Source organism: Anguilla rostrata, chromosome 12, assembly GCF_018555375.3.
Source record: "Anguilla rostrata isolate EN2019 chromosome 12, ASM1855537v3, whole genome shotgun sequence".
In the NCBI taxonomy this organism is placed as follows: Eukaryota; Metazoa; Chordata; class Actinopteri; order Anguilliformes; family Anguillidae; genus Anguilla; species Anguilla rostrata.
In genome coordinates, this window is record NC_057944.1 from 7916086 (window position 1) to 7941935 (window position 25850).

The 25850-nt window shown below is 50.1% G+C and overlaps 1 long non-coding RNA gene across 2 annotated transcripts in view; it reads right to left on the reverse strand.

The window, feature by feature from the left end:
* Positions 1 to 321: 321 nt before the first annotated feature.
* The window catches only part of LOC135236608 (uncharacterized), a 35780-nt gene continuing 10251 nt past the window's right edge, over positions 322 to 25850 (reverse strand). Inside the window, exon 3 of one of the 2 annotated variants that reach the window (XR_010324627.1) lies at positions 322 to 1011. This is a non-coding gene — a long non-coding RNA (uncharacterized LOC135236608). Of the gene's footprint in view, positions 1012 to 21201; positions 21949 to 25850 lie in introns of those variants that run through there. The other variant, XR_010324628.1, reaches the window with a different exon arrangement.

Genomic DNA, 25850 nt, shown 5'->3' on the forward strand with positions numbered 1-25850 from the left:
CGCACACACACACACACACGCACAGCACGGCTCACACACACACTCACGCACACACACACACACACACACAGGCTCTCACACACACACGTACACGCACACCGGCTCTCACACACACACACACGGACACACACGCACACCGGCTCACACACACACTCACACTCACACACACACACACACGCACACACACAGATACACTCAGATACTCACACAAACTTACTCTTTCACTGACTCACACACACACACACACTCACACACATACACATTCAGACTCGCACTCATTCACGTGTGCTAGCTCGCATGCAGCACACACACACACAGTGCGCTGCCATTGTAAAGTTTATTTAGTATTCCATGAATTTCTGATCAGTTATGTTTCATGATGACCCGGCCCAGGCGAGTGTGGGGTGGGGGGGTGGGGGTGGGGGTGGTGGTGCGGGATGGGGGGGGGGGGAAGGGAAAATCGATAAGAGCAGCGCGCTTTTCCACGCGGCGGCAGAGAGAGGGGATCCATCGTGGGGAAGAATTATGATTTATGTCAGGAGGTGTGGGGGCCGGCACAGCGCGTCAGGGATGGAGGTGTGCGCCAATAATGATTAATGCTCCCCCACCCCCCGTCCAGGAGAAAATCGAGAAAAAGCTGCTCCTTCCCTCTCTCCCTCACTCCCTGTAATCTCCATTCTTCCCCTTCTCTCTCTCTCTCCCTTCCCTTCCTCCTCCTACCGCAAGTCTTTGCTGGCTGGGCTGGCAGTGTGCGATGGCCAGGTTGGATCCCCCTCTCTGTGCTGCTTGCTGGGCCGGTGGAGCGGGATTGCCATGTTGGATCCCCCTCTCTGTGCTGCTCGTTGGCTGGTGGAGCAGGTTGCCATGTTGAATCCCCCTCTCTGTGCTGCTCGCTGGGCCGGTGGAGCAGATTGCCATGTTGGATTCCCCCTCTCTGTGCTGCTCGTTGGGCTGGTGGAGTGGGGTGGCCATGTTGGATCCTCCCAAAACTGCAGGATGGGGGGGTCAGCACTGTCAGGGAAGGAGGGGGGGAGAGAGAGAGAGAGAGAGAGAGAGGTAAGAGATGAATTGAGGGGCCACGGGTAGCACAGGCCCTCTGGTGTGGAGTGAAGTCCTCGAGTCTGAAGATTTCCCACGGTGGCCTAAAAGAGTGGGCAGCTTAACATTACCCAGCATGCACTGCAACTTAAGCGAACACTTCCAAATCAAAGCCAAAACTACCGGAGGAAACAGCAAAGACAGGGGGGCTGTATTCAACCTAAAAGTGAAACACCATCACTGGGGTCAGATTAGGAGAAGTGGTGCTACTATACATGTATGGAGTCTATGACACAGCAGCTGCTCCTGGGGGGTGGGTGGAGGCGTCACAGTGCTGGCAGAACAGGCGAAAGGTAAGAGTGAAGGCGCCAAAAACTGAATGGGGGTGCAAGAGGGTAGGGGGGCGGTGGGGGTGGGGGAACAGGGGGTCCGGTGGGGGAAGGGGAATGAGAGTACAGTGGGTGGGGGAGTGTGGTGAGGGTGGGAGAGAGGGGGTACGGGGGGGTGGGGGGGGGGTGGGAGTGTGGGAGGGTGGGAGTGTAGGGGGTGGGGGGGTGGGGGGGGGTGCGGGAGGGTGGGAGTGTAGGGGTGCGGTGGAAGTGGAGGAGAGGGGGTGTGGTGGGGGGGGTGTGGTGGGGGCAGTGGGCCTGAAGAGCTCATTTCCACTCTTCACTGGTTCCCCCTGCCTGGTGTAAAAGATTACCCTACAGCAGCGGACCCCAGCAGCATCCGGCACGCTCCACAAAGGGAGGGGGGCAGGGAGACACCGCCCCCCTCAAAATCACACACACCCCTGCACAGGAAAACAAGCCGCTCACTATAGGGCTGGAAACAGACGCGCTGTACTTGTATGCAAACAGCCAGCTCGATCTCTCTTCCTCCTCCCTCTCTCCCTCTCCCGCTCTTTTTCTCTTCTCTCTCATTCGCACACACAGATCTTCGCTCTTCTTGGATCACAGTAAAAGGCGGAGGGACGTGATTTTGAAACATTTCCGTGGCCCACAGAATTCTGGTCTAGGGCAAGAGAACGGGGACCCAGTCAATGGAAGAGCCTAAAGCAAACTCCTCCGTTCAGAAACCTTTTATTTGCAAATATCATTTTTTTTGTGCTCTTTTTGTGGAAACTTATGCCAAGTACAATTCAGACGTTATTAATTCATGTTGGACAGTCAAGTAATTCAGAGTCTCCTGAGCAGGGGGGAAAAGACAGCAATGCCTCGGCAGGGATTTGAACCTGCAAGCGTTCGATCAAACACCTCAGAGGAGTGTTCATCGAGCATCAGGGTTCCTAACGTTATGCATTTCGAGCTGATCGGCACAGTTACAGAGACATTTAAAAAACACCCCAATTCCTACAACAGAAGACAGCCATTTTTCAAATGCCTGAAAAGATGCTGATCTTTGCACACCAGTGTGGCCTCGTGGTGGGAACAGGCATCCCAGAAACGAAAGGGGTCAGGCCCGGTACACCTCTCATCACAATACCAACAGAAGGTGATCAGCGGATAACAGAAGGGAATCAGCAAACAAGCACGAAGGCAGATAAGAACTGAACTGGCTGAAAATGAACGCAACGCCTCCTCCAGTTACCGTACGATGCACATTGGCTGCATCCTTTTACAATGATCCCACATGATCTGCCAATCTACATGCATCCACCACTCAACAATTGGAGAGAGAAAATCAGGGCTAACATAGTCCATGATAATGACAGCCCCCTCTCTCTCTCTCTCGCTTTCTCTATCTTTATCTCTCGCTCTCTTTCTCTCTCTCTCTCTCTTCCTCTCTTCTACAATGCTAAGAATAAAAGACATGACGCGATGAACTCCACTGGATCACAGATTTGTCTGGGTAGCCGTGTGATGGGGGTCAAAGGTCAAGCTGCAGTTTCTGTTAATGCTTGGGGGTGGGGGGGGGGGGCGGGGTGGTGCTGCTCAAAACGCTAATAGACACACTCACTCTCTCTCTCCCTCCTGGCGGACAGCATTTAGGACGAGGGCTCCATCGCGCGGGACCGAACCCCCCCCCCCCTCCTCCCCCATCCCAATCACCGGAGGAATCGGACCGGCGGCTATGATCACGTGACTGCCTGACCCCGTTTCAGGCTGCTATTCGCGGCGATGCTGGTCCCAGTCTGGGCAGGCGGCGTCAGGGCAGGGCACAACGCTTCACACATGTTGGGGGGGGGGGGGGGCGGTCTTCGCAGCCGGATGAGGGAGCTGAAGATCGGCAGGAAAATAGAGCAGGTCCCAGAGGTAAAACTATTAGAGCCTGCGAATTATAAAACTATTAACCAGAATGTAACTTCCAATTAAAATATGATTCAACACTGAAAATGTGATGGGTGAATTTTGATTAAATGGAGACCCCATTAGGAGCAGAGGGACACGCTCTTACAGACGGAGGGGGCTCCAGTTAAGAGGCAGCCAGCTAATAAAGATTTCCCTTTTTTGGCAAATTAAGGTTAATTACTTCAAATAACATAGCTGGAAGCGCGCTGAAAAGAAATGTGTCGAATCCTCATGAGTTTTTAAATGAGTGACTCAGAATAGGTGTCTCTTCCCCTCTAGCTGGAAACCAAATGGGTGGGAGACTGTCCAAGAATCAGTACACACACGCACGCACACACACACACACATGCCCGCATACACACACGCATGCACACACACACTCTCACACATGCACACACACACACCACATACACTCTCACATAACACGTACAGACACCTTCCTCATTCCCTCTCAGCAACATGCAAACACACACCACAGCTCAGAGGACCAAGACTCTCTGCCTAGAGGGACCCTACCGCTGGTACCGAGGCCGTCTGGGGCCCGAGAGGTTAGGACCCTCAAGATCCGCTCTGCTCTGGAGGGTGACCCCGATGGAGCCGCTCTGGAGGGTGACCCCGATGGAGCCGCTCTGGAGGGTGACCCCAATAGAGCCGCTCTGCTCTGGAGGGTGACCCCGATGGAGCCGCTCTGGAGGTGACCGGGCGCTCTGTTGAGGTGACCCTGAGCCGAGGGACCTGAAACGCCCTGCCGCTCTGGAGGGTGACCCTGAGGACAGCTGCCCTGAGGCCGATTCAGCCTGCCTGGAGGGGACTGAACAGCCCTGCCTGAGGGACCAGACAGCCTGCCGCTCTGGGGGACTGAGAAGCCTGCTGGGAGATTCATCCCTGGGTCTGGAGAACAGACTCTGCTGGCCCCTCCTCCTCCCTCTCTCTCTTGTAGGGGGGTGGGGGGGGGGGCTGTGAAATTGGAGGAGACAGAGAGCAGTCAGTCTGGATTAGTCCAGGACTGGTAAGGAGTTCATTATCCAGAACAGCCGGGCACAGGGGAGAAAGACAAAAGAGAGTGGGAGAGGGAAAGGAGAGAAAGAGGAGGGGGGAGAGGACTGAAGAGGGGGGAAGAGAGAGAAAGAGGAGGGGGGAGAGGACTGAAGAGGGGGGAAAAGAGAGAAAGAGGAGGGGGGAGAGGACCGAAGAGGGGGGGGGGGGAAGCAGGAGAGGAGTGCAGAGGAGAGGAATGAAAGGGGAAAGGATGGGAATGCAGAGGCAGTGCCCTCACAACAGAGGAAGGCACCGAGAGCTGTATCTTCATCTGGGCCTTAGTGACTTCATCATCCCTAACGTTTACACCATCTGACCTTCCCGCTACACTCCCTGATAAGCACATGAACGGCAGCCGAAGACACTTTCTCTTATTCCTTTATAAAACGTTTTAAGGCAAACTGATCTACAGGTGAACCAGTGCTGGCGTATACAGCAAATTCGCCCATTTAACCTGGATAACTTATGGAAACAAAAACCTGCACACACACACACCGGCCCTCCAGGACTGGAATTGCCCACTCCTGCCCCCTACAGGGTGAAAGAGGAAACTCTCACGGTGCTTCTTCTTCATTTTAGGGCAGTGGTGCCAACATTCACTCCGACTCAATGAAATCACACCTCGTTTAACAGTCAGAGATCTTATCGAGCTGCTAATTGGTACAATAAGGTGTGCCAGATTAGGTTTGGAGAGAAAACCTACAGGACGACAGATCTCCAGGAACAGTGTTGGGGAACCACTGTTTTAGGGAAATGTCTAATTAGCCGATTCACGAAGGTGCTGCCCTGTCCAGGTTCAGATGCTCAGAGGTGCGATACAGGTTTGTCCTGCTAGCCCTGGCTGCTAGAGGAGTCACTTCCACTGGGTCAAGTGTGCCCTGGAGTGAGAGAGCTAAAGCAGAAAAACTGACAGCAACAACCTCAAATACAGTGTGAGTTTTGGCTGAGAGAGACACAGGTGAGCCTGACTGATAGAGACACAGGTGAGATTGAGATTGGGGGTGGAGCTGGACGTGGGGTGGGCAAGGCTGAGAATGAGTAGGCAGGACTGAGTGAGGCTTGGTGAGGTGGGTGGAGCTTATCAGGTTTGGGGTGTGAACCGGGAGCTGGGGAAAGGAGGCTTGGTGGGGTACTTTTGCAAGTAGTCAGTAGGTGTTCGCAAGATGCGTCTAATATTCCCAACAGTCATGAGACCAAAACACTGGTTTGCAAAGGGAATAGAAACCGATCTACAAAAAAGACATCAGGGATGAGAGAGAGGAAAAGAAAGATGGTACTGACAGAAACAGAGAGAACAGAGAAAGCGAGAAAAATGTGAGAGAAACAGAGTAGAGAGAGAGAGAAATAGAGAGTGAGAGGCAGACAGAGAGAAAGAGAAAAACAGAGTTAGAGACAGACTGAGAGAGTGAAAGACAGAGATAGAAAGAAAAAACAGAGAGACAGACAGACAGACAGAGAGAGAGAGAGAGAGAGAGATAGAGAAACAGACAGAGAGACACTCAGTAAGGCAGTCGTACGAGAAGCTGCTGAATCCTGTGCTGGCAAGCCTCTGACAAAAGGCCTGTCCTGAACGCTTACATGATCTAAATTCTAATCAAACATCATTTACAGATTGTTTTATTTGGGGCCTCTCGAGAGACTGTCCCTCCCGTCTCCTCGCCATGGCAACCGGCGTCTCATTTCGGAGGTGTCATGCCACATTATCATCTCCCCAGCTCACACACTCCACCTGACAACCCCCCCCCCCCGCCCCCCACCCTCGGCCTCCCGCAAAAAAGAAAAAGAAAGAAGAAAACCCGAACCAGCACCGCCTAGATTCCCTCCCGCTCTCCCCTTTCACTCCATCTCCTTTTCTTCCTTTATTCTTTTTCATTTTCCCCTCTTATCGGAGAAAATTTGCCGCCGCGCTTCCTGATTAGCCGCACGGCGCGGCGTGAGGATGTGAAAATTACCTGCCAGGTAATGATCAAGCGCCCAGCACACAGCATCCCGACGCCTTTCACTGGGGGTGTCAATGACGGAATCAGCAAAGAGAACATGCGTACATGCATACATACAGTATACATACACAGACGTACACACATACATACAGTATACATACACACATACATACAGTATACATACATAACGACATCTCATATACATACAAAACTACATACAGTATACGTAATACACACATCATACAGTATACACGAGACATACACATACATACAGTATACATACATAGACGTACACACATACATACAGTATACATACGTAGACGTACACACATACATACAGTATACATACATACACACATACATACAGTATACATACATACACACATACATACAGTATACATAGTAGCGACACACATACAGTATACGTAGAATACACACATACATACAGTATACTACGTAGACGTACACACAACATACAGTATACATACGTAGACTACACACATACATACAGTATACATACTAGACGTACACACACACATACGTAACATACTAGACTACACACATACAGTTACAGACGTACACCACTACAGTATCAACGTAGCTACCACAGAATACATGACTACACACATACATACAGTATACATACTAGACGTACACACATACATACAGTATACATACGTAACGTACACACTACATACAGTATACATACTAGACGTACACACAATACGTACTACGTACGTACACACGTACATCGTATACATACGTAGACGTACACAGTACATACGTAACATACAAGTACATACGTATAGTAACTCAACTAAGTACATACATAGACGTACACACACATACATACAGTATACATACATTTACGTACACACACACATACAGTATACATACATAGACGTACACACACATACAGTATACATACATAGACGTACACACATACATACAGTATACATACATAGACGTACACACACATACAGTATACATACATAGACGTACACACATACATACAGTATACATACACACATACATACAGTATACATACATAGACGTACACACATACATACAGTATACATACATAGACGTACACACACATACAGTATACATACATAGACGTACACACATACATACAGTATACATATGTAAACGTACACACATACAGTATACATACATAGACGTACACACATACATACAGTATACATACATAGACGTCACACGAGCAACATAACACTAATCAGACGTTACACATACATACAGTATACATACGTAGACGTACACACATACATACAGTATACATACGTAGACGTACACACATACATACAGTATACATACATAGACGTACACACATACATACAGTATACATACATAGACGTACACACATACATACAGTATACATACGTAGACGTACACACATACATACAGTATACATACATAGACGCATGCACACACATACACGCATGCACACACACACTAACAAATACGTGCGCACAGACACACACACACACGGATACATACACACAAACACACAATCTTAATCTCCCACACACACATAGGGTTCTGTGAAAGTCAGAACTTTAAGAATTTCTCCCATTCAGTTAATGAGTTGAATGGAATTGGCCACACCGTATGTCACAGTGGATATACGCAAACAAAAATGTCATCATTTTTAATTGACAGCAGTTTTGTTTTTTGTACATTTGTCATTTAACCTTTGCCATAAGTGCCACGGTATAACTGGAATAAACCACAAGCCGCATAGTCCTCATGATATATCAGCACTTGCGGAGTGGAAACGATTCTCAGCTTCATATGGATTTACAACCCCAGGCATGCGTATACATCACGAGAACCACACTGCTTACTGTGCGTTATTGCATGTGTGTGCGTGTGTGTGTGTACATCAGTGTTGTAGCTGGTGTAAATCTGTGTTGTAGCTGGTGTAACTATGTCAGTGTTGTAGCTTGTGTAACTCCCTCAGTGTTGTAGCTGGTGTAACTCTGTGTTGTAGCTGGTGTAACTCTCAGTGTTGTAGCTGGTGTAACTCTCTCAGTGTTTTAGTTGGTGTATCTCTCTCAGTGTTGTAGCTTGTGTAACTCTCTCAGTGTTGTAGCTGGTGTAACTCTCTCAGTGTTGTAGCTGCTGTAACTCTCTCGGTGTTGTAGCTGGTGTAACTCTCTCTGTGTTGTAGCTTGTGTAACTCTCTCAGTGTTGTAGCTTGTGCATCTCTCTGTGTTGTAGCTGGTGTATCTCTCAGTGTTGTAGCTGGTGTAACTCTCAGTATTGTAGCTGGTGTAACTCTCTCAGTGTTGTAGCTGGTGTATCTCTCTCAGTGTTGTAGCTGGTGTATCTCTCTCTGTGTTGTAGCTGGTGTAACTCTCAGTGTTGTAGCTGGTGTATCTCTCTCAGTGTTGTAGCTGGTGTATCTCAGTGTTGTAGCTGGTGTAACTCCTCAGTGTTGTAGCTTGTGTAACTCTCTCTGTGTTGTAGCTGGTGTATCTCTCTCAGTGTTGTAGCTGGTGTATCTCTCTGTGTTGTAGCTGGTGTAACTCTCTGTGTTATAGCTGGTGTAACTCTCAGTGTTGTAGCTGGTGTAACTGTGTTGTAGCTGGTGTAACTCTCTCAGTGTTGTAGCTGGTGTAACTCTCTCAGTGTTGTAGCTGGTGTAACTCTCTCAGTGTTGTAGCTGGTGTAACTCCTCAGTGTTGCAGCTGTGAACTCTCTCGTTGTAGCTTGTGTAACTCTCAGTGTTGTAGCTTGTGTAACTCTCTCAGTGTTGTAGCTTGTGTAACTCTCTCTGTGTTGTAGCTTGTGTATCTCTCTCTGTGTTGTAGCTTGTGTAACTCTCTCTGTGTTGTAGCTGGTGTATCTCTCTCAGTGTTGTAGCTGGTGTATCTCTCATGTGTACTGTAATTCAGTAGTGCTGGTGTATCTCTCTGTGTTGTAGCTGGTGTAACTCTCTCAGTGTTGTAGCTGGTGTAACCTTCAGTGTTGTAGCTTGTAACTAGTTGGCTGTAACTCTCTCAGTGTTGTAGCTGGTGTAACTCTCTCAGTGTTGTAGCTGGTTATGTAACTCTCTCAGTGTTGTAGCTGGTGTAACCTCTCAGTGTTGTAGCTGGTGTAACTCTCTCAGTGTTGTAGCTGTGTACTCTGTGTTGTAGCTGGTGTAACTCTCTCAGGTTGTTGTAACTCCAGTGTGTAAGCTTCTCTCAGTGTTGTAGCTGGTGTAACTCTCTCAGTGTTGTAGCTGGTGTAACTCTCTCAGTGTTGTAGCTTGTATAACTCTCTCTGTGTTGTAGCTGGTGTAACTCTGTGTTGTAGCTGGTGTAACTCTCTCAGTGTTGTAGCTGGTGTAACTCTCTCAGTGTTGTAGCTGGTGTATCTCTCTCAGTGTTGTAGCTGGTGTAACTCTCTCAGTGTTGTAGCTGGTGTAACTCTCTCAGTGTTGTAGCTGGTGTAACTCTCTCAGTGTTGTAGCTGGTAGCCCCTTGGTCTCTTCTCTAATGATTACCTTAACATCAGTTTGGCAGGACCGTATGACCTCAGTAAAATGCTGGGTTGTGCCATATTTTTTTCCATTTTATTACAATGGGCTCAACGGTGCTCCCAGCAAGCTTTGCCAATATTTTTATAACCATCGCATAAGAAAGAATGGGGGGTGAAAACCTGCTGAAGGCACTGACTGTATATATAAAATTACCCTCCACTGCCCATATTTGGCAGGCAACTTTGCTCAGGGCAAATTTACTTTTGTAAAATAACTGAATTTAACTGAATTACAGCACTACATTCTCACACTACAGTACCCAGAAAAGGCACTCTGTCTACATGTAAACACTTTCCTCCACACCTGTATGGGTGTAAGTATCTATCTACACCTGTGTGAGTGTAAATGTGTGTCTATATCTAAGTGTAATTATCTCTCTACACCTGTGTGAGTGTAAATATGTGTCTATATCTAAGTGTAATTATCTCTCTACAGTTGTGTGAGTGTAAATATGTCACTATACATATGTATCTATATAAATTTGCCTCTATTAGGACAGCATGCGTGTGTGTGCACGTGTGTATGTATGTGTGGGTGAGTGTCAATACATGTGTGTGTGTGTGCGTGTGCGTGCGTGCGCACGTGTGTATGTATGTGTGCGTGTGTGTATACATGTGTGTGTGTGTGTGTGTGTATACAGGAGGATTTCAAACATAACAGCAGAACATGTAGCATGTTGTTTTGCTGAAGACAGCAGGCCTGTGGAAATGAGTGTGTGTGCAGGAGGGCCGAGTCTATCCCAGGATACATCTGGCGTGACGACAAGCCCCCCGATGCACCCTCCGTTTCCCCGATAACCACTCTGCACCTCCTCAGACAAAATAAACAAACAGACAAATAAATAAATAAATAAAGCCGGTAATAAAAACGCTAGACATTTTTCTTATGATAATAATAAAAAATATAAAAAACCGAAGGGCCCCCTTGATTACAGTTGAGTGTTTTTTTTTTTTTTTTTTTAAAACACGGCCCAGATGAAGAGGGCCTTAATCAGAATCGAGATGCAGCGCAGAACAAGGCAATAAAAGCCGGCAGCGGGGCGGGGGGGGCGGGGGGGGTGGCGATGAGTTCATGCGTTTCGGCGTGCCATGCAGATTAGGGCAGGGGCGAACCCCCCCCCCCCCTCCCGCTCGGCCCCTCTCCCGAATAACCCGCTGCACCACAGACATGGGGAGGAGGAGGAGGAGGAGGAGGAGGGCCGTCGTTTCGAGAGGGCATTTGCTTACATGCGTATCGGCAATTTGGCGAGTTACGGGGGCCTCCCTCCGGGCCGGTCCGGCGTGCGTACGTACATTACCCAGCATGCTCCGCAACTTTAGGGAGCACTTCCAAATCAAAGCCAGCGCTAGCCAACAGAGAGGGAGAGTAAAAGTCTGTTTCTGCCTTGTGACAGTTCTCTGTAAAAAGTGCTAAACAAATAACATTTAATTCAATTGGAAAAAAAGAGAAAGCGAACTTTGAGGAAAAGCTCACTGATGCGTGCACGCACACACACACACCTACACACACAAAGACGCACACAAGCACACACACATACACATACAAACACACACACCTACACACACACAGGTGCAGATACCAACTCATCCTCACACACACACACAACATACCCACAGTCCCACACAAATAAACACATGCCCTCTACAATGTGGCCGTGTGGTTGAGCCAAACACTCACACAATGAGCTCACATCTCAGGCCAAAAACACCGAAAACAACAGCAACTGAAAGAGATGCCCCAGCTCTCTACACCCCCCAGGGCTGAGAGTCACCCCAAACCCTCTCCACTCCCCCCAGGGCTGAGGGTGTCACCCCAAACCCTCTCCACCCCCCAGGGCTGAGAGAGTCACCCCAAACCCTCTCCACCCCCCAGGGCTGAGAGAGTCACCCCAAACCCTCTCCACTCCCCCCAGGGCTGAGAGAGTCACCCCAAACCCTCTCCACCCACAGGCTGAGAGAGTCACCCCAAACCCTCTCCACACCGCCCCACACGAACCCCCGGGCTGACCGAGAGTCACCCCAAACCCTCTCCACCCCCCCACCCAGGGCTGAGAGAGTCACCCCAAACCCTCTCCACCCCCCCACCCAGGACTGAGAGAGTCACCCCAAACCTTCACCCACCCAGGGCTGAGAGAGTCACCCCAAACCCTCTCCCCCCCCCCCCCCAGGACTGAGAGAGTCACCCCAAACCCTCTCCACTCCCCACCCAGGGCTGAGAGAGTCACCCCAAACCCTCTCCCCCCCCCCCCCCACCCCCCCCAGGGCTGAGAGAGTCACCCCAAACCCTCTCCACCCCCCCCAGGGCTGAGAGAGTCACCCCAAACCCTCTCCACCCCCCAGGGCTGAGAGAGTCACCCCAAACCCCCCACCCCACCCCCCCCCCCCCAGGGCTGAGAGAGTCACCCCAAACCCTCTCCACTCCCCCCAGGGCTGAGAGAGTCACCCCAGGGGTCGCAAAGAGGAAAGGGATTTTAAGATCAGCGGCTAACACTGTGTTTGCCAGGAGAGCCTCGCATGGCTGTTCAGCTCCAGGATTGATGAAGCTTTCGCCCCAGACAGCTGTAAATATACCAGCCGGCTGACCACAACACCAGCCCTGACAGCCTGGCCTTCCACCCCCCTCTCACCAATACAAAAACAGCAGCACACTCACTCTCACACAAACACGACCACACACACACACACACACACACCACAACAGACTCACTGCACGTCACACGCACACACACACATTCACACTCACAAAACAATATCACATGCACACACACACTCACGTGTATAATACTACACACACAAAACACTCATATACTTCACGTGCACACACACACACACAGCCACGCATGCATGAACGTGCACAAACACGCGTGCACACACACACATTCACACGCACATATACCACACACAAACACTCATTCTTCACGCACGCACGCACGCACGCACACACACACACACACACACGGTAGCTGTCCCGCCTTCGGTCAGGTGGTATGTGTTAGTAGCCAGCGCGGCAGGAGGAGGCAGCAGCAGCAGCAGCAGCTGACCTTTCAGAGGTGAATTATGGGAATTTACCTTCACGCCTCGGCGCCCCCGCCGCCCGGCTGCCCCGTAGCGTCTAAATCAGGAGCGCCGGGCGCGGATCTGCCGCGTCGGCGCTTTCCGCAGGCCAGGCCCGCCCCTCCGACGGGCGCCGGGCGATCCGCTGACATTTACGGACCGCGCCGCGTCGCCCCGCTGCTGTGGCCCCCGTGGCCCCCCCTGTGACCCCCCCTCCCCCCGCCCACCCCGGTCCCATGGGCAACAAACCAGCCCGTTCACACACAAGGCTGTGTTCCCCACAACCGGTATAAACACACTGTACTCATACCTCACTGCGGTCCACACAGCTCAGACTGTAAGTATATCTCGCAAGGTTCTGCTAGCAAGGGGTTCAAACTGTTCATGTATTTTATGTACCCACTACCTGATTGGTGCAGGTCAACAACGAAGTCACTCTAGATCTGATCATTCTTTGGCTTTCCCAATGGTGATGGGTGACAAAGGAACTTTATATGCGTGTTACCTCATTTATATACCCCAGTGAAACAGCGAAGGCTGCAATCTGGTTCCTCTAGACCGAGATGAGCTCCTTTCCCCCTCCCCATCATTTTCATCAATGGTGTCAAAACATCTGCAGCTGATGGTAGGCTATGTAAATGCAGAGAGTTATAAGCAGCTGGCAGGACTACGAACATACTAAGCCAACATTTTTCAGCTTCTACTATCGAGAAAGTACACCTCATACACAGGTATTTTTTTAACGATGGTTATTATTCTGGATATTGCACAACCCGGATTATAGCCATATACCATACAGGTACTATCACAAACCGGCCATAAATAGGGAGCCATTTTGACATTTAAAAAAAATAGGGCAACGACAGTCATGTTGTCATTTTAAAAGAAGAAAAAATGCCCGACCGACAGACAACTCAACAGCAGAGCCTTGTTCTCGAAAGAGGCGAAACAAAAAAGAAAAGAAGATTTTGAATTTTTTAAAAAGCAGAAGGTGGAGAGTCAGCAAGTACGGAGTTATAAAAAATAAAAAAGAGGAGAGGAAACCGAGCCGGATCTAATTGGGGACGAAGGCGCTGTGAATCAGACGTGGCGGGACGTGTGAGATGTTAAAGAATGGCGGCGGGCCCCGCGCCGGGGGAAGGAGAATGAGAAGCAGCGTGGCGGCCGGGCCGCTCGCCCACGCCGGGCCGCCGGCTCCCCCGACGCTTCCAATTTTATCTCCGAGGCTCGACAGGTGGCGCCGCTCGGCTCGGCGGATGCAGATTCTCCTGCTCGCCTCTTCCTCAGGGGGCATTCTAATTATGGGGGGGGGAGGAAGAGGAAGGGGAAGGGGGGGGGCACTTTGATCCCGCGCCTAGCACTTCACACGGTGTTCCGGCGGCGTTCCGGCGTTCGCCACCATGTTCTTTCATTAGACCGGCTCACTCCGCTCTCTGGCACACCGCTGGCATTCAGATGCGCGGAGGGCTATGGGGAGGGGAGAGGAGGGCAGCCGAGTTCATTAAAAACCGGCGCGAACAAACGCTGGAGTGCCGCACACACGCAGGCTCCGCCCCCACGCATGCAGGCTCTGCCCCCAGGCTCCGCCCCCCAACAGTCGCCCCCACACATGCAGGCTCCGCCCCCACAACATGCAGGCTCCGCCTCCACACACACAGGCTCCGCCTCCACACAACAGCTCGCCCCACAGCTGCTCCGCCCCCACACACAGGCACCCACATGCAGGCTCGCACACACAGTCCGCCCACACACAGGCTCCGCCCCACCCAGCTCCCCCACACATCAAGCCACACCTCCATCACTGCGTGAGCTCCGCCCTCCCTAAACACACAACAGAGCTTCTGTTTCAATGGCATCTTTAAAGAATACACGATTTAGTTAAAAATTTAAGGCACCAAAAAAAAAAAACCCTCAAATACCACCTGTTCCTCATTATTATGAAGAAAGAACCATGAGGCACAAAGCAATGCCATCAAAGCATTTCTAAATAGAAAGTACGCACACCGTAGAGTGCAGACCTCTGACAAGGCACAACAATCACCCCTCACACATGAATGTGCGCAGCAAACGTCTTGCCAGCTCAATCATTACTTTCATTACTATTTGACCTGATGGTGGCACTACAGGAAAGATCAAGAGGTCACCAAAATAAAAAGCTTTACTCCTCTAGGGAATGTGAAAGTGCATCGCACATTTAGCAGAATCTATAACTATTGCAGATATGTCTGTCAGGGACGAACAGACAGCATTACATCACCTCCTTGGTAGAGGAAAAAACAAGCACGTAACCGTCCAGACCCACAGCGCACCTCACTTCCGCAGACACATCTCAGCTGGCACCACCTGTGCATGCGTCCCGCAAAACATCCCTCAAAGGTCGTCCGTGAGTGTGTGAGTGAGTGACCACAATTTGCCATGCATAGCCCACGGTGGCAGTTCCTGCATGCCGTGGGAAAAATAAATAAAACAGGAGGGAAAGACATTTTTTTTTTAAAACTTATTGTTCTTTGAAAGCAAATACTCAATACCTTGAGAGGAAGTAAGGGGATATAGTTGTACTTATGTTGGATCTGACTGCTCTCCACACTTGAAAGCTTGTCCCACATCCCAAAAGTAGCTTTGCCCAGCCCCATGATATTATAACTCAGGAAAGTTTTTTTTTTTTTTTTTTCGGTGTGCCTCTGTCACAAATCAGCCTGGAACAAGCAGCGCACCCAAAACGTCCAACCGAAAACCTTTCCTGGGTTCCACTTTCCAACATTCTCCAAATTTCACTAGGGCCTAGGCTCCCGCATCCAAAACCAGTCTCTATCTCCCGCCGACATAAATGTCTAACAGCAGCGGTAAAAACGGACCAGCGAAGCATCCCAGGTGCTCTGGCAAATTTGCACCTCTGGTTTCACATTACCGCCCCGCCGGCCAGCTACCCTCGCAAGCCGCGGGAACGTGCCGCCGGCCGCCCAGATCACCGCCGAGCCTCAGCGCTAAGAGCAGCCATAGCCCCAGAGCCGCAGAGCTAGCCGGCTAGCCCCGACAGCCACAGAAACACGGCGCCCGCCGGCCTCCCGGATCACTGCCGAGCCTCAGCGCTACGAGCAGCCGGAGCCGCAGAGCCAGAGCCGCAGAGCCGGGCTTGGGGCTCCGGGGAGACGAGGACCATATGGGGGAATTATCCTGCCCGCTGAGCCGTTTCCCAAACCGCCGCTCCACTAAAGCCCGTCCGCGGCCTGCTGCCGTCGCTGCTCCGCGGCACCCGCGGCTAACCCGCGTACGGCTGCGCGCTCACGGCGGGGGGTGGGGGGGGATTTTGGCTATGCGGTCGCAATGGGACCCCACCGTGGTACTCAACAAGGAGGCCACTGTGCGTCAGTCGCAACCAGAACAGTCACTTCCCAAATATATAGCTAACCCCAAACATGCTTTTTTTTTTTTTTTTTTTAAATGACAAAACAGACAATTAACAGCAGATAGCCAATTACAAAGACGATCAATTATGGTAACAATTAAGGAAAACTTTTTTTTTTTTTTTAAGTTATAAATAAGGATAAATTAAGTTCCTCGTTGACCCATACTTGGTCTCAGCAGTGGCCATGCACAGTCACCAAGGGAACCAAACTGTTTCAGCCGCAGGGTCACAAAGGGAACTATGAACAGCTTCAGCTCGGCCACTGCAAAGGGAAACGCGGGCTTGGGGCTGAAATTATACAGCAACCGTACGGCCAGTGCTATGGACGCACTGCAATGAAGTCTTATTGGCCTTTTAAAAAAATAACTACTGCTCAGGCATTTGTGTCTTACTTTTATAATCTATATGGCTGGGGTGCCCTCTGCAGGATAAGATAAAAAAGGAAAAATAATAATAAAGTTTCCCTTTCCAGTTCGTGGAAATAATTCTCTAGAGCGATTTTTGCACTGCACGTCAAAGTGAGGCGGCCAGAGTCGTGCTCTGAGCAAACGGCTCGCCTCCCTGCGCTTTTTACTTTGTCAGGTATCCATGGCAACCGCGCAACTGCTGTGTATAGCTAACACGGACGGAACCGGATAGAAGTCCATGAAAGAAATCTTTGAGGTAACCTTCGCAAACGCTGCTGCGAAATGAGCTTTAAAACATCTTAATTAGCTACACAGCTACATTTACTACTTTTTCAGGAAAGGATTGCCGCTATTTCAGTGATCAGTCCGCAATCGATAAGCGTTAGCCAGCTAGCTAGACTACTGAGTTAGCTAGGTTTGGCCCAACTTCAGCGCTAAATTTATTACATAAAGATGAATACGAGTAAAATATGTACAGAAATTATCTAGAAATTTTATGTATATATTAATGTCTAATAATTTTCTGTTAAATCTAAAGTCAGAGAACAACAATGTTGGACAACTCTAGAAATTTCACATTAGTATAAACAGTGTAGTACAGTATTTGTGTATAAATATACAGTAGTTCCACATACAATCTGAGAACTTCCATTACCCGCGATACGTTTGTTATATGGTACAAACAAATGGTTTCTGTGTAAACAGTTTTACAGTCGCAAGCTCCTTACCCTTGTGCGTTCTGACGTGTGGATGGGAGTAGCGCTTTTACAATGTGCCTTTTGGCCTTGATACCCATACATCAAAACAGGTTTCAGCCTTACTACATTGTACTGCGGTGCCATGCGAAACTATGGCGCTGCTACAAAAGGGGGCTTGCCCCCAGAATGGTGATGTTTGAGGCCTGTGTGTCTGTGAATGCAGTTTTTTCCTGTGTAGCCGGGGTTGGGTGCACTGCGGAGTTGGTAGTGCTCGCTCACACAGCTCCACAGTCTGCCTGTCTATAGCAGTGTGCCGTGTGCTCCCCAGTTCCACACTGAGGTCAGGCTGCTCGAGCGCAGCTCGAAAGGGTTTGTGCCCCGTGTTCATACCGAAGGATAGCGACGTGCGGCCTTGCTGCTGCTGCGTCACATTGAATGGTGATGCGGTTTGCGCAGAGGGTTAGCGTCGGTTAGCACGCTGTAGAACACACACACACACACACACACACACACACACACACACACACACACCACACACACACACACCACACACACCACACACACACACACACACACAGGCGGTTGGCGCAGAGGTAGCGCGGTTAGCAGCTGTAACACACAACCACACACCACAACACCACACACCACAGGCGGTTGGCGCAGAGGGTTAGCGTCGGTTAGCACGCTGTAGAACACACACACACACACACACACACACACACAGGCAGTTTGCGCAGAGGGTTAGCGTCGGGTAGCACGCTGTTGAACACACACACACACACACACACACAGGCGGTTGGCGCAGAGGGTTAGCGTCGGTTAGCACGCTGTTGAACACAGCGGTCAGTTAACAGGCCTGTTCCATCTCTGTTCCAGCCTCACTCCTGAACGCTGCAACCTGCAGCCTCTTACTGTACCGGAATTAACACCAGGCTAATTAACACTGGCTACTGAATCTGTGCTAATTAACATACGGGGCCACAGGGGTGAGGATGTAAACTGGTCATTTTAGCGATCAGACTACCTGCTGCCATGTCAAATTACACCTTTCAAAGCGCTAAGACATCACTGAGATATTCATGCAAAACGTCTAAGAGACAGAATAAATGGTCCTCACGCAAACTCAATGCCCCGTCTTTCCCTACACTTACACCACAACCAGGAAATCAAATTATTTTATTTTATTTTATTTTTACAAACAAAATTGGTGATTTTTCTGGAAAAAAGCAGAGCCTCAAACCGTACCCCCCCCCCCCAGGCACGTCCATCTGTCTGTCTCTGCTGAGGGTGGAATTTGGGGGGGGTGTGCGCCCCCTCTGGTGGCGCGCGGTGTGGCGGTACTGCGGCGGGCGTGCGGGCGGGCGGGGGGCGGGCGTGCGGGCGCCGTACCTGCTGAGATTCCATTACCCCGCTCCCTTGCTCCGCCACTCGGCTGCCTCCGCAGCATATTAAACAGATTAATAGAACAATGCTCCGGGGACAGAGCCGCCTGTCAATCTCCCCCCCCCCAAAAACACAACGGCACGGAGCGGGGGAGCCCGTGGCTGAGCTGCGCCGCTGATAAAACAGACCGGAATCTCACGCTGGGGGGGGGGGGAGCGGGGGTGGAAAAACACAGATGGTAAATATTTATTCTCTCTCCCCCTCCTGCTTAGAAAAAAAAAATAGATCCATATTATAAATATATATATATACACAGGACAAGGTGAAGAAACGCAGAGGAGAGAGACTGGGATTTCACCCGCACACGCATGCACGCACGCACACACACGCACGCATGTGCAGGCAGGCGCACGCACGCACGCACGCACACACACACACTACACACTCACTCACACACTCACACATATCAAATGTCCCCAATTAAAAAAAAAAAAAACACTGCTTCTACAAAATGTATTCTTGCACCAATGAATAAATACTCAGTGTTTTCTAATTATTTTGGAGGTTTGGGACGCGGCAGTGAAGGAATGTTAAGGTACGGTGGCGACTGCCCTCCATCTCTTTGCGTAAAATTACATAGAGGTCCTTCATCTTTTCCCCATTGGTCCTCCTCTTAAATGTTCACATCGGCGCCACTCGGACACAAAACACAAAAACCAGAGACAACAGCAGACTGGCATAGAGGTATAGAGGTACATAGAGGCATTACCATAGAGGTAATCGCAAAAAACGAGGACAGAGGTAGCACTGCAGTCGTGGCAAAGTTGCCTACGGTTAAAAACGCAACCTACAGGTCCGCGCGGCACAATTTCAAATGCCTGGTTTGTCCTTCAAACACCTGGAAGAGAGTGAATAACGGTGCAGAAAATTTGTCGCGTGAAATAAGGGCGTGGCAGTTTTCTGGCAGTGATACTTGTTGCGTAACTGTACGCGAATCGTTTTTTTAAATCATTTTAAACGGTTAGAGTCATACGACGGCTCATTACGGTAAACCGTCTCCCCTAATATCCCATAATCCCTCGCCCCTCCTTTGTCCTGTGGTGGTGAACAGGCACGGGCCGCTCCGATGGCCCAGTGCAGTAGCAGGTTAATTGCCCTGTTGTCAAACCCACCCAGCGGGGAGGGGTTTAACTCTAATTCCATAACCAGCGACCCCTCCCCCCCCCCCCTTTTAAACCACCACCCCAGAGGATCACCCTGTACAGCATGTCTTAGGATGTAAAGATGAGCACAGTGTGTTTTACACTGTAAAGATGAGCACTATATACTGTGTGTTTTACACTGTAAAGATGAGCACTATATACTGTGTGTTTTACACTGTGAAGATGAACACTGTGTACTGTGTGTTTTACGCTGTAAAGATTAGCACTGTGTACCGTGTGTTTTAGACTGTAAAGATGAGCACTGTGTACTGTGTGTTTTACACTGTAAAGATTAGCACTGTGTACTGTGTGTTTTACACTGTGAAGATGAACACTGTGTACTGTGTGTTTTACACTGTAAAGATGAACACTGTGCACTGTGTGTTTTACACTGTAAAGATGAACACTGTGTACTGTGTGTTTTACACTGTAAAGATGAGTACTGTGTACTGTGTGTTTTACACTGTAAAGATGAACACTGTGTACTGTGTGTTTTACACTGTAAAGATGAACACTGTGTACTGTGTGTTTTACACTGTGAAGATGAACACTGTGTATTGTGTGTTTTATACTGTAAAGATGAGCACAGTGCACCGTGTGTTTTACACTGTAAAGATCAGCACTGAGTACCGTGTGTTTTAGGCTATGTGTACACACAGACTGGTGTAGATAAGTGTATACAGACAGATGTAGACAGGTGTAGATGGTAGTATACAAGCAGGTGTAGACAAACCCCCCCCTCCCTAAAGACAGTGTAGTCAATGCAATCATAGCTATATTCATCCACAAACACCCCCCCCCACCCAAAAAAAAAAAAAAACCCATCTCCTACCCCTCCTGTCCCCACTTCCTGGTGAGCAGGATGGGTCCAGTATATCGTCCACTGGGGGGGGTAACCTGGGGAGGAGGAGAGCTGGTGGCCTGCAGCCCTGATCCTGACCCCCCCATCCCCACCCCCTCAGCTCTCAACCTATTTCTATATACAGGGGGAAGTCAAACTGTTAAATCTGTGTTTAACTTGGTTTGAAAGCTCAAAGAATTGCATCCTAAAGACGCTTAAAATGAAACCGCTTGTTTGATCACTGATGGAACAAAGACGCAATGTGAAGAGCAACATAAGCCCACAAAAACACCTGCACAAATTGCATTACTAAAATAATAAAACACAGGCTACTGTGCTCTTAATTTTATTTCTTCAAAGTTAGATTTGGTACACGTTGCGAGGTTTGAGTCTTTGAGCGCCTGTTGTCACTGACAACATTACCTAGTTACAGGAACAGCGCTCGAAAAATCATGGAAATGGTGAAATTCATGGCAATACCAAAAAAAAGACAAAAAGAATGGAATCTGTGACACCGGTGACTTCTGTGAGAAAAACCCAGCCACAGAAATAATAACTCTTCTGGAAGAAGTAAAAGATGGCCTCGAACCTCCCACATGTTCTCCTTCTATCCTGGCAACAGTAAAGCTGCTTGCAACATTACACTCTCTCACATTCGGACCAATTCAATCAGCAGTTGTTGCCACAGCTGGAATATAGGCATTTCGTTCTGTGCTGTTCACAGTGCTGGATATTCTTTTACATGGCACGAGAAAATACATCAATGTCCCCCCCATCCCATAAAGATACACAGCACAGTGTTCAGTGTTAAATCAACTCTTACAGAGTTTATATGAGTCAATGCACTTTGTTTTCTTTAACAGCACATTTCAAGCTCTGCTTCATTCACAAAATGTGAATAGCAGGCAGTCCCAGTAGCTTATTACGCTATTAGCCGTAGCCTTAGTAAACAAGATGCTAATTTCAGGCAGACTGCAAATGCCCAAAGTATCTCAATCGTGGATCAAGTTGGCAAGTTGTACGTTTGGCCTCTTGCATGATGAAACATTATCTGAACTCCGTGACAAAGCTGTAGAAGAGACTAGCCTCTGAGATGTTCCAAACCTGCAAAGCAATTACGATTTACACCTCTGCTTCTAAATGTACAGATTAAAGAGAAACACGAAGAGGCAGAGAAAAAGGTCTCCACAAAAAAAAAAGAAGATAAATCATATCAGTAAATAATGCAGCTCATTGCTGCTCTTCAGACCTGAATTTATGCCTTAGAGAAAGAACCCTAAAAGGCGGTATGGCTGAAAAGGGGTATTACCATTTGAAAAGGGGCAGCCATTGTGGCAGGCGTCCCCCCCCCCGTGCCGAAAATGAAATTGTCTGATGTGCGAGATTCGCCTTCGCCGCGGTGCGAGGCCCCCGTCAGGGTCGCCGCTCCACGTGTCATCGTCTCGGCGCGCTGACGCCTCCAATTTACGCGCGCGGTGCGTCCTGCGTTTCAGAGGGCCTGCAGCCCTCGCCCCCGCCCTCGCCAGCCCTGCCCTGTCCACATGGGATCAGGCCCGCCAGAGAGGCTGATGTGAAATGTATATTTTCATGTTAGTTTTTTTTTTGTCCTCTCCATCCCTAACCCTCCTGGGTCCTCACTGTCCCCCCCAGACACCCCAGAGATGGCACATCTTTACTGCCCCCCCCACCCCAATGTAGAGCTGAGGCTACAGCCCGTTGTTTCCTACGTGCTTTAGCAAGTCTGCTCTGGCCAACAATGCTCTGGCTAACAATGCTCTGGCTAACGATGCTCTGGCTAACGATGCTCTGGCTAACAATGTTCCGGCTAACAATATTCCGGCTAACGATGCTCCGGCTAACGATGCTCCGGCTAACGATGCTCTGGCTAACGATGCCCTGGCTAACGATGCCCTGGCTAACGATGCTCTGGCTAACAATGCTCTGGCTAACAATGCTCTGGCTAACAATGCTCTGGCTAACAATGCTCTGGCTAACAATGCTCTGGCTAACAATGCTCTGGCTAACAATGCCCTGGCTAACAATGTTCTGGCTAACAATGCTCTGGCTAACAATGCTCTGGCTAACAATGCTCTGGCTAACGATGCTCTGGCTAACCACGCTCTCACTAATGGAATAATTAATGAACCCCACGACAGGAGGTAAAAAAAACTGCCTTATTTATATCTGACTGATAGATCAGCTTTCTAGTCTTTCATCTATAAAATAAGATAAAAAAAGGAGGGTTTGTCTTAGGAAAGTAAAGGGATAAAAGTGCCACAAATGAATTGCATACGTATCCCTGACACATTCAAAAGGGAACAATCAAAGAATCCAATAGCTTAAATGAATGTTTAATGACCCCCCACCCCCCGCTCGCTCCAGGCTCCTCCCCTCTGACCACGCCCGAGCGCACTTTGCCGATGCAGTGGGCCGGCAGATATAACTGCCCTTCCGAAAACAAGAGGAAAAAACTAAAGGGATAAAGAGACGTTAAAAAAGGAAAACAAAAAGGGGGGCCTGAGCCACGGCGTGCCCCGTCCTCTCCCCTGACCCTGGAGACGCGCTAACGTGCTAATGGAAGAGAGGCGGCGGCGCGCCGCGCTAACGTGCTAATGGAAGAGAAGCGGCGCGCCGTTATCGTTTGCGACGGAGGGCTCGGCGCTCCCCGCCGCCTCTCTGTCTCCCTGGCAGATCTTGTTTACCCTGCTCAGACGGCAGCCTCATCCAAAGTGACTCTCAATAGACTCACGGGCGGCAGAGGCGTGCTGATGCATTGCACACATAAACTGTGCTGACTTGCACTGCATATTAAAGGGCTAGAGAGCAGGGCTGCTGCTGCTGCCCCCCCCCCACCCCCCCCCGCGCACCATCCCCAGCCCCCCCCCCCCCGTCTCTCCTCTCAGAACAGCGCCGAGGGAGGCTGAGAATCACAGAGATGAGGCCAAGCACAAGGCCACCACCCAGCAGCAGGGCCACACTGCCACCAACCAGCAGCAGGGCCACACTGCCACCGACCAGCAGCAGGGCCACACTGCCACCGACCAGCAGCAGGGCCACACTGCCACCGACCTGCAGCAGGGCCACACTGCCACCGACCTGCAGCAGGGCCACACTGCCACCGACCTGCAGCAGGGCCACACTGCCACCGACCTGCAGCAGGGCCACACTGCCACCGACCAGCAGCAGGGCCACACTGCCACCGACCAGCAGCAGGGCCACACTGCCACCGACCAGCAGCAGGGCCACACTGCCACCGACCTGCAGCAGGGCCACACTGCCACCGACCTGCAGCAGGGCCACACTGCCACCGACCTGCAGCAGGGCCACACTGCCACCGACCAGCAGCAGGGCCACACTGCCACCGACCTGCAGCAGGGCCACACTGCCACCGACCTGCAGCAGGGCCACACTGCCACCGACCTGCAGCAGGGCCACACTGCCACCGACCTGCAGCAGGGCCACACTGCCACCGACCAGCAGCAGGGCCACACTGCCACCGACCTGCAGCACAGCCAGAAATAGGTGGGCCAGAACTACGTACATGGGCATTCACAGTTGGGTGTGGCGGTTCAGCAGAGGTAAAGGGGTGGGGGCCAGCCACCTAAATTGTATCCTGCTCCACCCCTTTCTCCTTTTGCCGAACCACCACACCCACTCCTACGCGGGTCATCACCAACCACAGGTGTTTACAGAGGAAGCTAGCCTGATGCTATAGATGACTGTGTGTATGCACATCTGTGCATGAACCTGGGCGCACGCATGTTTGCGTGTGTGCAAATGCCAGCACGCAAGTTTGTATTTCAGTGTGCTTGTGAACGTGGGAGGGTGTGCATGCGTCTGTCAGTGTGTGTGTGTGTGTGTGTGTGCGCGCGTGTGTGCGTGTGTGTGTGTGTGTGTGAGACAGCGAGTCTAATTGAACATTTTCTGCATGTTCTAGCTGGCAGGCGGCCGACCTTCGGCGGCGACACGCCCGGCTGGGCAGCAGCGCTGAAATCGCATCCGCTCCAACGGAGAACATGAGACGACCGCGTCTCTTTAAAGCCGTCCAATCAGATTCCGCTTCTCGGGGCCCTGTCTCCGAGCGTAATCAAGAGACGGACGCACAAAAACCACACCGCAGCGAAGGGTGCAAACACGCGCGTGCGGATTCTCCCCCCCCAACACAATCTGTATACACAGCGCGGTCCGTAAGTATTTGGACAGTGGCACAGTCGTTGAAATGAAACCATTCATTTCGACATTCATTCATTTCGAGGTTGAAGTTCAGGCTAAAATGGTGGGGACAACGTATAAAAAAGGCAGTCATTTTTATTTTAATTTTTTTTTTTTACAAGGCTCACCCGATATGGATGTAAATTACCCCCAAAAGCCGACAGTTTGCACTTAAACCTCGTCTTCGCAGTTTCATTTCAAATCCGACGTGCCGGAAACAAACAAAAAAATTGCGGCACCGTCTAAATACTTAGACCGCACTGCGATCTTGCATCTGAGGGAGACATTTTCATTTAGAACGGACGCGACACCAAATTTAAAAAAAAAAAACCGTTTTAACAAAAAACAAAGGTAAATGTCAACGGAAGTGGTGAACGTGTACAGACGCCGAGCGAGGAGGCAGACCGACTCAATTTCAGCGGAACGAGCTGCTCGCTGGGGGCCGGAGAGCAGCCGTGCCTGGCACTGCTCACACCGTAATGTCGCCCCAGAGAGAGTTCGTTTGAAGGCACAGACTCATCTGCAAGCACAACAGGACACTAAATAACCGGAATACAGTCATCAGCAACACTATTTCGTGAATAAAGCAACAAATTTACTTTGCAGGCAAAAAAAAAAAAAAAAGAAGTCAAAATAGGTGTTTTTCTCTCTCTCTCTCTCCCTCAAACAGCTCTCCCTCTACATGGGTTACCATCCATCCATCCATTATCTATACCCACTTATCCTGGTCAGGGTTACCATCCATCCATCCATTATCTATACCCACTTATCCTGGTCAGGGTTACCATCCATCC